The sequence below is a fragment of the Alligator sinensis genome, unplaced genomic scaffold (genome assembly GCF_000455745.1).
Source record: "Alligator sinensis unplaced genomic scaffold, ASM45574v1 scaffold917_1, whole genome shotgun sequence".
Lineage (NCBI taxonomy): Eukaryota > Metazoa > Chordata > Crocodylia > Alligatoridae > Alligator > Alligator sinensis.
Genome location: NW_005841988.1, coordinates 1554350 through 1566909, shown reverse-complemented (window position 1 = coordinate 1566909; position 12560 = coordinate 1554350).

The following is a 12560-nucleotide window of genomic DNA, read 5'->3' as shown; positions in this document are numbered from 1 at the left end:
GCCCTATGGAGGACTTTTAACCCTATTCTTGCCAAAATATTCCTTATTCTGCCTCCCCTGTCACAGTATAATAGCACTAACCTATAGCAGTGTCTATATAGTTAGGTAAAAATATGCCTTTTTGAGCAGCCCTTGTACAAACCTGTGGGACAGGTTGCCTGCTTGTTTAAGCTGTTTTACAACTGATTTGTCCTACTGGGTAGGTTTCATTTTTCTTTAAAATTCACTATTACATTGATCATGATTCAGTTATACCAAATAGATTTAAACGAATACTTAACTCCCGAAACTACTATCACTGCAGCCATTATCAAGAGGAACATTATGACCACCATCTGAAGTGTAATGGATGAAAAAGAAAGGTTGGTTAGGGTTCTGGCAGCAAAGGATATTTTCTTATTAACTTGATAATTTTTCTTTCCCTGAATTGATGATCCCTTTTTACTTGTTTTCAGTTCCCCCAAATAAACTTCATTCCTTTATTCTTTTAACTGGGTGTTTTCAAGGGTATACTAAAAGAGTTCTTTAAGACCTGATGGCACTTGATACATACATAATCTCATGAAAGCTGGAGACAATATACAGAAAACACCATGAATTGATGGCCAGTGAACAGGTGATGTCACAGGGTCAGTATTATCCCAGCTGAAAGACCTGATCACTCCTTATGCACAAGGCAAGTGCCATCTAGTGGAATAGGGATTAACACTAGAAATGGGACTGTGTAAGTGCATACCAAAACCTAGCAGAGTTGGTATGTGCCCTATAGATATGACATTTTATAAGTGCACACAGTTTTTTTATATGCACAAAAATACTCTGAATAGAGAGAGTGAGAGTTGGAAGTCTTGTACTAAACAGTGACAATTATTTTTAACTCTCACTTTAACCACATTTAAAGGTTTATAGAACAAAGGAAAATTAAAAAACAGACATTCAAAAAACAAAAAAACCACAGAAAACCAACAGCTCCATCTGTCAGCTGGAGCACGGCACCACTCAGCCTCAGCTACCCCAGCTCCCACACAGCATGCAGTGCCCTGCTGAGCCACGCTGCACCTGTGCCATGGGACAGCTGCAGCGTGGGTGCTGGGGGGGGGTGGGGAATCCCTGCTGCTTCCCACTGCATGGGGGAGCTCTGCCCTGACCTCCAGAGGCTCTAATCACTGCTGCTACAGCCAGTGAGTGTGGGAATTTTTTTTTAAGTGCCAGGAGGCCAGGGGATAGGGGGGGCTTCTCCCACGGCTCCCCACCACGTGGGGAGAGGCAGGCACAGCCAGAGGAGCTGTGGGAAAACCTGCAGCTGCCCGGCTGTGTCTGCCTCTCCCCGGCCAATCCAAATCTCTGAATCAGCACCAAAACAGCGTTGAAACTCCGAAACAGATTCGGTTGAATCAAAATGGAACAGTAATCCAAAACATCAAAATGAATCACCGTCCCTCCAAAATGGGTGAATCCAAAACAGAAACAAAACAGCCGTTTCACACAGCCTGACTAATTAGCTCCACGGTAATTGTATAAGCATCTACACGTATGGCCATTAGGCCATAGTAATTTAATAAACTCCACCGTAGGCCCTATTAGGTCACAGTAAATGAATACACTCTACCGTAGGATCGGACTTGCACATACAAGAGATTCCTTCTTAAGAGCTGACAGGCCAGAGCAGATCCAGAGGACAGAAAATTCCATTTGCCAGGAGCAAGGACACAAAAACCTGAGGCTGAGAAGTACTGTGGTGGAGACACAAAGAAGAATCCAGTGATCACCCTTCACATCAAAAGAAATGACACGGCCAGACTCCCATTGGAATATACCAAGGATGACAACACCAGCATGGGGAAGGTACTCAAAGAACTGGAGACTCAAACTTCACTGGAATTCAGATCTCGGCAGACTGAGGGTGAAGGCATGACAACATAATAAGTAATAACCCATGGCTCAAGGATTGGTGCTGTGAAGATTTTCAGATGTTTGATCATAAAGAGGCAATCATGGAAAGAGTAATTGATTCAACTTTATCCTTATGGTGCTAACCCTCTAGGGTTAAAGCTGGTATAAGAGCTAATCTCCATACCCAATTTTAATATGCAGGTAAAGGAAATCAGGTAAACAAGGATATGATAGGGGATAAAAAACAAAAGAAGGTAGGAGGATGGGCAACAGGAGAAGGAAAATAATATTGGTAGAAGAAATAGTCATTAAATTAGTGGAATTTGGCTATAATCATGTCGGAGAAATAACTGAAATGTTTGAAAGGAATGCCTGGACGTTATTGTTCAAAGGTGCCTGGATAACTGTATGGAAGTTGAATTTTTAGTGTGGGTTATAAAATTTAATATAAAGGGATGAAAGAAACATGTTGGTATGGCTGTCATGTCTGAAATGTAGGTATAAAAGGGTATGCATTGTTTTGGAAAGATAGAAATAAAGGCAAGTAAGGTCGTTGGCAAAGAATAGCATGTCAATGATGTGATAGATTGTAAATAAAATAAGAATGGATGGCATGGAAAAATTGAATTGTTTTAGGTAAAAATGACTTTGCAAAAAGATGGTGTGAGAGACTTCTTATAGTGTTAGTTTCAAGGGTGTCCTACAGACCCCCAGGATTGGATTTGGACAGGAATATGTCTGTAGCATTATCAAAAAAAGAATCTTCACTAGAAATTGTGTCATCATAAGAGATTTTAATTATCAAAATATAGAGATCAAATATTACTAATAATGATAGGACCCAGTTCTTTTTAGATGTGCTAGTGGTCAATATTCTTTCCCAAATAGTCCCTGAGCAAATAGACAATTATAAAGTTTTAGACTTGGGTTTTGTTAAGTAATGAAGACATAGAAGAGTGGGTCATAGAGAATAACTTTGGATCAACTAATCATGAGTTCAGCTTAACATAAATGGAAAGATAAACAAACACATGTCTGTAGCTAAGGATTTCAATTTCAAAAGAGCAAACTTTGAGAATTCAATTGGACTGAAGAGCTTGAGGACTCAAATGTGGAAAAGGCTTAGAAGTTCTTTAAAATTCCCAAAACTTGCACCTCAAGAATGGAGAAAACTTAAAGAGAAGGGCTCCCAACCTGAATGGATGAATAAGAACTTCAAAAAGGATATTAGGAATAAATCCTTCCTAATGGAGGAATGGAAATAGGGACTCATTAACCAAGAAAGCTATATCTTAGAGGTCAGGAAGTATAGGAATAAAAGATGTGAATTGCTAAGAGTCAGGCCAACTTTTAGCTCACAAAGGAAACTGGAAAAATGGCACTTTAGAGACTTAGTCATTCACACAAGCTTTTGTAGGCAACAACCTATTTTGTCAGATGCTATGAATGGACTTGCATAAAGCAGGGGTACTAAATAGAAAGGATGAAGTATTTAAGTACAAAGGATAGAGAAAGGATGGGGGGGAGGGAAGGAAGGGAGAGACAGAGGTGGGTTGGAGAGATCAAAAAGGTGTAAACAAAACAGTTAACTCCCCAAAGAACATAAGGGTTATAAAAAGCTAGTCCAGGCAATGGGGTAAAAATCCAGAATCTTTGTTGAGACCATTCTTAAAACAATCCAGTCTGTGGATGATTTTTGTTCTCAATTTCACATTCAATCACATAAATTTAAAAATATGTGTTGATAAATAAGTGTTTGGGAACCAACTTGCATCTGGAGCCAACAGAAATGAAAGATATGAAGAAAAAAATGTATATGTAAAACTCTCGTAAACTATTTTTTTGGGAGGAGGGGTTGCACCTTTTTTGTTTTTATCTATTAAGGACATCTCATTTTAGTTCTAAGTCTTCGCACATTTAAAACCGTAAGGTTGCTTCTACAATTTCAGGGCTATATCTCTTATTCAGTTTAACTGTTTAGGTTGCTAAAAAGCTGTCTTCTATAAACAAGTTAATTTAAATGTAAAACCTATCTTAAAACCTTTTAAGGGCAACAAAATATAACATGTAAACCTAATCTGATATCTTTCTTTGATAAGTTAATTGGTTTTCTAGGCAAGGTGAAAGTGCTGCAGCTAATCTATCTTGACTTCAGTAAAGAATTTGATACAGTGTGATGTGGGGAATGATTAGTTAAAGTTGGAGAATATAGGGACAGTAGAACTGTAAAGTAGATAAGGAATTGCCTGAAGGGGAAACAAAACCAGGTGGCATTAAAAGGGGAAGTGTGAGGCTTGGGAAAGGCTAGTATGGAGTTTCTTAAGGAATGATTACAGGACTGATCTTACTTAATATTTTTAAATATTTTCATTAATGAGGTGGCCACAAAAAGTAAAATTATGCTAATGAAATTTCCTGATGACATAAAGTGGTCGATACAGAGGTTGATTGGAATATCACACAGAACAACTGGATGACCTTGAGGACTACAGTAGTAGGAATGGGATGAAATGTAACAGTACAAAGTGCTAGATCATATACTTAGGGACTAATGGCAAGAATTACTTCTTTAGGCTGAGGGCTCATCAGTCATAAGTGAGAGAGAAAGAGAAATACCTGGGGCATTAATCATCCACAGGATAGCTATGGGCCACACCCGAATTGGGATGGACAGAGACAGGAGCATAAATATTTTGAAGTACTAATATCATAGTAAGACTTCATCTCTACAATTCTTCTCACTCATATTCAAGAAATATCAATTCAAATTAGGATAGGTATAGAGATGGATTACTGAAATGATCAGGAGTATGGAGAGTAAATGTTTTAAGTGAATATAAAAGAATCTTGGCTTGTTTAGCATAGCATACAGAGAATATGACTAACATCTAAAAATACATCAGGGGGTAAAAACCATGGAAGAAGAAAAGCTATTTAGGGTGAAGGAAAATGTTAACACAAAAAGAAATGTGTGTGTGTGTTTTGCAAGAAGGCAGGATTTTTGTTGGTGATATTTTTTATTGGACTAAGTGCATGGTTGAGATATCTTAGACAAGCTTGTGGGTACCACAGTACCCTTCCTCGGGTCTTTGGGAAGGAAGCAGATACTCTTTGTGTGTGTGTGTATGTACTTATACTGGGCAGGAATAAATTTACAGTGGAAATTAAAAGACACTTTTAAGCTATCAGAGCAGTACATTTCTGGGCCGGTCTTCTAATTGGTGTAGCTGGACAAAAAAAAGCCTACTAATCTCAAATTAGATCTTGATAAATTTAATGGAATTAATTCAAAATTAATTTAAAGGAAGGATTATAAAACTTGTCTGTTCCAATAGCAGTGGACTGGATTCAGTGCCTTTGGTAGCTTATTCCAGTACTATCTCCTATATTACCAAGGAACTATATAAGCCTTATTTATCTTGCTCATGTGAGTACTCTCATTGTGACATCATCTACCTGAGCAAGGAGAACAGGAATTGGTTTATAATCTCTCTTCCTAATCCTTGTCAGTGTATCTGATATTATGTCTGTGTATATATGCATGGATGTAAGACAAACACAAAATATGAATTAAGCATCATATATCTTAACTTCTATTACTGTTTTCTAACTTCTTCAAAAAGACAACAGAAAATGCAGATTATGAAAATTTCCATGGGTAAATGAGTTAGGAAGCTCACTCTTGACTTGAATCTTTTTTAGTGAAGTTATCAAACATATAATTCATATTATAATGTTTAACCAAACATAGAAACAGGTAGCAGTAATTTTACAGCCAGTTTCTTTCTACTTAAAATATGTATTATATTTACAAAGGGACTTTTCATCCAGACAAACTTTTAAAAGAGAATTTGTAAAGCAAGTATTATTCAATGGAAAAAGAAATCCATTAAAGTGATGCAAAGAAAAATGCAAATCATGTTCTCTCAATATCTGGACCAGATAGGATGCCAGTTATTGATTTAGTCTAGGATACATGAATACTAAATCTTCTTCTGTATTCCGGCACAATACATCTTCTGGAACTGTTCTTCTGATGATTTAGTTTCTTTATTAAAAATAAGCACCCCATTTAAAAATAGCAGACCTTTCTTCATGCATCGATGTTTTATTTTTCTATTGGGGGAAATCTTGGCTTCAATGAAAGTTTGAACTGAATAAGGATTGTCCATTATATTTACTATCTTTTGCACTGGCATTCTCGAAGAATTGAAGTATTGGTTCTTCTTTCCCCTGCTTGATAAGACCTGAAGGCTGATCCAAACGTAGTCTTCTAATTTTCTCTACTACCTCACTTATTTGCTCTATGGTACAATAGTTTGAAGAAAGAAGATAAAATGTGATCTCTCTCTCTCTCTCTCACTCTGATGGGAAATAGAAAAAGGACAACGACTGAGAATGTTTGCTTACTGTAGCCAGTTAGGGGAACACAACTGCTAGTCTTGGTCCTACAAACAACATCTCATCTATTATATAAATCAATATATTATGTTTCCTTTAGGATGACTATAAACAAATACTTTTTGTGAAGTACAAGGTCAAAAACACCCTCTAATAGACATAGCATAATTGGATAGATATTCCAAACAGCCAGGTGGAATGATCCTCATGCATGAGGTTATAATATCTCTATATAGTTTAGTACTGAAAAGTTGCAGAATGGAATAGTTTTCCTTAACAGTGCAGACTGATGAGTTCTTAGCACCAACAGCAGTGTTCAAAGATAATGTAAGAGTAAGCAGTATACAAAAAAGCAATAACTTGATAATTCTAAATTTCTCTAAATTGACGTCACAAAGAGGATCTGCATAACTTACTGAAAAACTTGCACAGGTTCTCTCCTATTATGAGACAGCCAGCATTCTACACAAAGATAGGAGAAATTCATTGACTTCAAATTATATCCTTGAATATTTCTGAAGTCAGGGTCTCTGTTAGATTAGATTGATCTCCTAGTCTAACCCTGATTAATTCACATTAGATTCCCAATGGTGATGCATCAATGAAGTTAAATGACTCAAGACAGCCCAATATACTTTTCAGAGATAACCAACAACATCTGTTACGTGGCTAATACCTGTAGTGACTTCAGTTACTTGAGTAAGGTGAACAGATTTGAATTAAAATGTAATATAGTTTATATCTCAGTAACCTGAATAACTATAGCACCTTTGTCTCTTTTTCTAGTTTCTGTTTATCATACACCATAGTAACATCTTAGATTATTAACATAGTGATAATTTACATCTCTGTTTATTTTGTTGATTTCCATGTTTCTTTCATAATTGATTTCTGTCTCTCTTTGCTTAGACAATGAAATCAAAGTGGTAATTCGTACTTTTGTATACAGAAATTTTATATTCTGTTTCCAGTATTATCAGCATTGAGTGTTCAAAATCATGAGTCGGCCTTGAAAAAACTATGAACGTTATTTTTAAAGAATGACATTGTAAAAAATATTTATTTTATTTGTTCTCTGATTTTAGTGTGCACAGGGGTCACATATTCAACCTTTTCTCTGCAGCCCAGCCAGGAAGGCTAGAAACTTTTAAATAAAAATACTAAGGAGCTGGAGTTTTAAAGCAGACACCAAATAACACAACATTTGCAAATAAATCACAAGAAATGGCAACAATGAATAATGTTTTTGGAGAATCTTATAAATGAACATAATAATTTGGTTGTAAATCCTCTACCAGAATGCCTATTTATGCTTATTTATATACTAGAATTTTTAAAATTATATAAATATTTAAATTCCTCTCAGGTTTTGAATTCAATCTGACAAATAGTGTACAGGTTACCCTCGCTTTATTCCCTATAGATAAGTCTAAGTAAGCTTAGTATAGTAAGCTTAGTATAGTAAGTCTAAGTAAGCTTAGTAAGTCTAAGTCTGTAGATAAGTCTAAGTAAGCTAAGATGTATATGTATTCCCTATAGATAAGTCTAAGTAAGCTAAGATGTAGGATAAGCTTTAACATTTTATTTTAGGTAGTAAGTTTTATTTTTCTCTCCCCTCTTTGCAAATAAGTGCCTTGCTATTTTGATATAGATATCCACTGTTTTATAAGTGATAATTGTTATGTTTGTATTGATTTTTTACTGCTTTTACATTGTGTGCTTACTGTTTTAGGCCTATATATGTAAGTTAGCAAAAGTCATGTCAAGTTTCCATCTTGTAATGTTAAGCCTCCATCTTATCCCCATGCCCAGTTGTGTAACCTATGACTCATACTACCCCTCCTATGTAACTTGGTTCCTGAATGAATGGGGATGAATGAGGGTGCTTGAGAAACAATGGCAGTAGGTCTAAAAATAGCTCTCTCTGAATGACCAAACCATCCACACCAATACCTGGACCAACGACCCAGTCATTGGAACCACTCTCAGCATTCAAGAAACAAAAAATGAGGCAACCCACCATTGTGCCAAGGCTGCACATGCTCAGTAAGAACATCTAGAACCCTCTGGAACAGGACTGACCTTGCCTGGACAGGCCCTCCCATAAGAGATCAGAGGTAGTCTGCCCCATAAAAGGGGTAGTGAAGACTGACTCTTTGGGATGCCCTCTCCATCTGGACCAGCACCATGCCACAATACCTATCCACACAGAGGCCCTGCTGGTGATCCCCCTCTGGGCAACACCTGCTGGACAAGGACCCCTTTCCAGCCTGGATAGGTAGCTATCACCCTCTACCCCTCTTCAACTAAGGACTTGGACTCTGCTTCTCTTCCTTACCTGGACTCCAACCCTCTTTTTCCTGCTGCCATTGTGAGTGTGTGGGGGAACCAATAACTTCATGGGGCTGTGTAGTGTGTTGTCTGTTTAATAAACCTGTTATTTTGAAACCGAGTTGGGTTTTTGTCTGTTTCCTGACTGTTTCCTCCTTGCCACCACTTATCTGCTCCCCCCCAATATCTCAGCTGTCTGCCTCAGTTTCGAGCCCCAATCTACCTTAAGTAACCTCAAGCCTCAGTTCCTCAGTCAGCTTCTCTAGCCAACCAGTTCTAATCCCAGTTCTGGCAACTTTCACTCCCTACATTTTAACATACACTCTCTCTCACTTTAAACTTCCCCCAAGTATCCCAGGTACCCCAAGCGCACACACACAAACCGTATCATCCAAGTTAGGAACTTACCTATGTGTAGGTGGGTTGTATGTGTGTGAACTGGTGAGTGTGTGTGTGTGTGTATATATATATATGTCACTGTGTGCATGATATACGAATTAGTGATCTGTGTATGTATACTGAGTGTGCGGGTATGGACAACTGATTTTTGTCTAACTTTTGGGGTGTATAGTGTATGTGCTTGAATTGGTGATAGGTATGTATGTGCCTAGGCTAGTTTGGATGTGTATGTACCTGAGTTGGTAGTGCATGTGTATATGCACTTACTTGATCTGTGTGTTTGTATATGTGCAATTGCGTCACACCCTCCTGCAATATTGAGATCCTGAGATTTGGCCTGACCCCAAGGGCAACAGGTTGCGCCGTGCTGGGGGGTTCGGAGCACCATGCCTGGGGGAAGCAGAGCCCTGTGGGGTTCGGGACACGGTGCAACCCAGTAGCTGCAGGCAGCTGGCATTGGCCACTCTCAGGACCACTGCAGCAGGGGCTGCGGTGAGTGAGGAGAAGTGGAGATGTGGGGTGAGTGGGGAGACGTGGGGTGAGTGGGGCTGCCGCCTGCCCCGAGTGCCGGGAAGAGCCCGGTGCCACCCCTGCTGCAGCACCGGGAGCAGCAGACACTGACTGCTTGCAGCCACTGAGCTGCCCGGCGCACCTCTCCCCGCCCCTTCCCTAGCCCCAGCCTCCCTCCCTCCCTGCCGTGGGAACGCATCCCTATCTGTTCCTCTATAAACTGGGTTCGCTTTATGCGAATTTGATTTATGCGCCATTCTGTACACATCTATTGCATAAATTGAAGGAAACCTGTACAATCCACAAAACAGTCAGATAATAAAGCAAAAACCCTTTCTTACTTAAGATTGTGCTTATTTGTTTTTTATTTAACTTGCAGATTCTTGTACCATGCCCACCACTGTGCTACAAGTGCCCTGAAAATGACAAGATTTGAAAATGGACTTGAAAGAATAAGAAAATGATCCAGCAAACTTTTGAAAAGTTAGTATCAAAAAAGATCTTCATTTTTTAGATGAAGTTTTTTTATTTCTAAATGTACTCTGAAATTATTCCTTAGAGCCCGTATCAGATTTACTTTAATTCTGTTTAGAGTAGGTGTTTGCATAATAGATATATTTTGTAATACTTAAAGAGGTCTTGCACAGAAAGAGTGCCTAGAAACTTGAGTCAACAGACATAGACTCCCACATTGCTACTCTAAACTCAACCACAGTAGGACAGGAAAGTTCAAAGTTACAACTTTGCATTACTGCCAAAATACATGAGCGCCCAATCGTACTGAACTGAATCAGTTAAATCCCACTGTGATGATGGAGTTTAGGCTGCAAGAAAAGTTAATATTGGGCTGACTGTGCAGTACCACCCTAGAATGCAATGTGCAGTATCTATTTAGTATTCCCCAGGGCTGGGAATTTATAGCAAATACTGCTTTTGGGAAGAGTGTTAGCAGCTGAAAAACTGCAGTATAAAGTAGCCTCTCAGTAACTTTTTAGCTACTTTGATAATGTGAGCAGATAATAAAAGTAGTATCTTGCTTGCTCATCTAAAGTAGTTTCTGAATCAACCATTTCAAGTATAGTAAATAGCAATAAGGTCAAATATCATAATTAACAAAGACTTAAAAACAGTGGAATTATGTTTAAAATATGAAGTGAAGAAAACAGCAAAATAGCTCAGTTAAAATGGATCACATATTAGGATATTAAACAAAATTTACTTTAAGCTAGGAGCAAAGAATTTTTTTTTCTTTAAAAAAGCTATTATATGTCAAATATTATGCATATTATCTTAATAATATAGGTAATGTGTTACTACCAGTAAACTGTAGAAAATGTTCAAGATTGTTGTTTAAATATTTGGCTAACTGGGCACTTGAAAATGTTGTCCTTGTTTGTTAGTTTGTTTTGTGGTGGTTTGAAAAGTGGTAGAACTGTCAGAACAAAGGGCTGACAATCCTAGGTCTTGGCTGTGCTCCCGGTGCAGTCATGATTTGGTGCCTAATTCCCAATTGAATCAATGTAGCTAGATCAGGCTATTGTCATGTGACCTTGGGTAAATCACATAACCCTGCTGGTCCCTGGAATGCATACAGAAGTTACACTTAGATGTTTGGGAGGTTAGATCAGACAAAAAAATGGCTGCCCGATCTAATCTAGTTCACCCACATGCAGACCTAACACGTAGATCCCTAGATAGGTCGATCTAAGTGCCAAAATGCCAAACTGTACAGACATTCCCTGAAGGTTAGAGCAGGCAAAAAGTGACAGGCATGATTTAATTTAGCTCACCTGAGAGGAGCACTAAGCTAGATCAGGCATGGGTTAAACTGATCTAACCAATGTCTGCACACATTTGGACAACAGCTCCATGGCTGGGAAACCACAGCTGCTTACCCCAGCCCTAGGGGGCCTTCCCTCCTCCTTCTCCCCCAACAGGCTATTTTCAGTCCCTCTCTTAAAGCCCTCTACCCCCAGATGGAAACCTTCTCCCCCCAGACCAACCAATCTTCCTGTGCTCCTGCTAGCATCCCCAATCCTGCACCCCACCGTGACCCCACTAACCGCCCCCCCAATTGCACCAACCTCCCTGGACCCAACCAACCCTCTTTGTGGATCCACTAGCTTATATAGGGCTCCTGGTGCAGATCTAATCACCGAGTTAGATCAGACAGCTGTTTTTACCCAATCTAACTTCCCAAATTTTAAGTGTAACATCTGTACACACCCTTGGTTTCTTCATGTAAAATGGGAGTAGCTATATTTGTCTACTTTGGAAAATGCTGGAAATTTTCAGGTTGAGGTTGCTATATAAAGTTCTACAAGTTTTAAAGGCAACACCTAAACTATTTTTTTCTTAACTATCCCAATGTTAGAAACAGGACTTGGGAATCATTTTTCCTGGGCACCCCTAGAAAAGGTCTTGCACTGAGGCTCTATCTCATGACCCAGTATTACTGTGTCTCTACTCAAAATGTATATATAGCAGCATCAGGGGTTCCCCCTTACCTCTCAGAGAAGTAGTGTGTCATAAGACTCTCCTACCCCGCAAAAGACAGCAGGAGGCTCTGTACCTCCAGAACAGCAGGTGTGGCAGTAGGAAAACTAATTCACCCTTCTCAGAGCTATTGTTTCAGATTGCCTGCACATGTAGGCAGACATAATTGGATCAGTTTTGCTGGATTTGTTTTTTAAAACTTTTCTTTCAGCTTTTAGGGCTAGAAATGTACTTAAAAATGACAGAAGAAATGCTGACGCACTTAAGCCCCTCAAGAGTATGTCTGTAGTACCTATTCCTTAATCCATTGCTAGTCAAATAACATGCTTTCTGGTCTACAGGTGCCAATAAGATATGCCAGGACATAGCATCTTACAAGATCAGTACCGTACCGCTGAATTGAGTGTGCTAGGTCCATTCAGACTAAACAAGGCTATTTGCTGGCTGTCCCTCATATACCATTCAGGTTGGTGCTAAACAGAAGTCAGACTATGATACTTAGCCTAACAGCACATTACTTGAAGTAACAG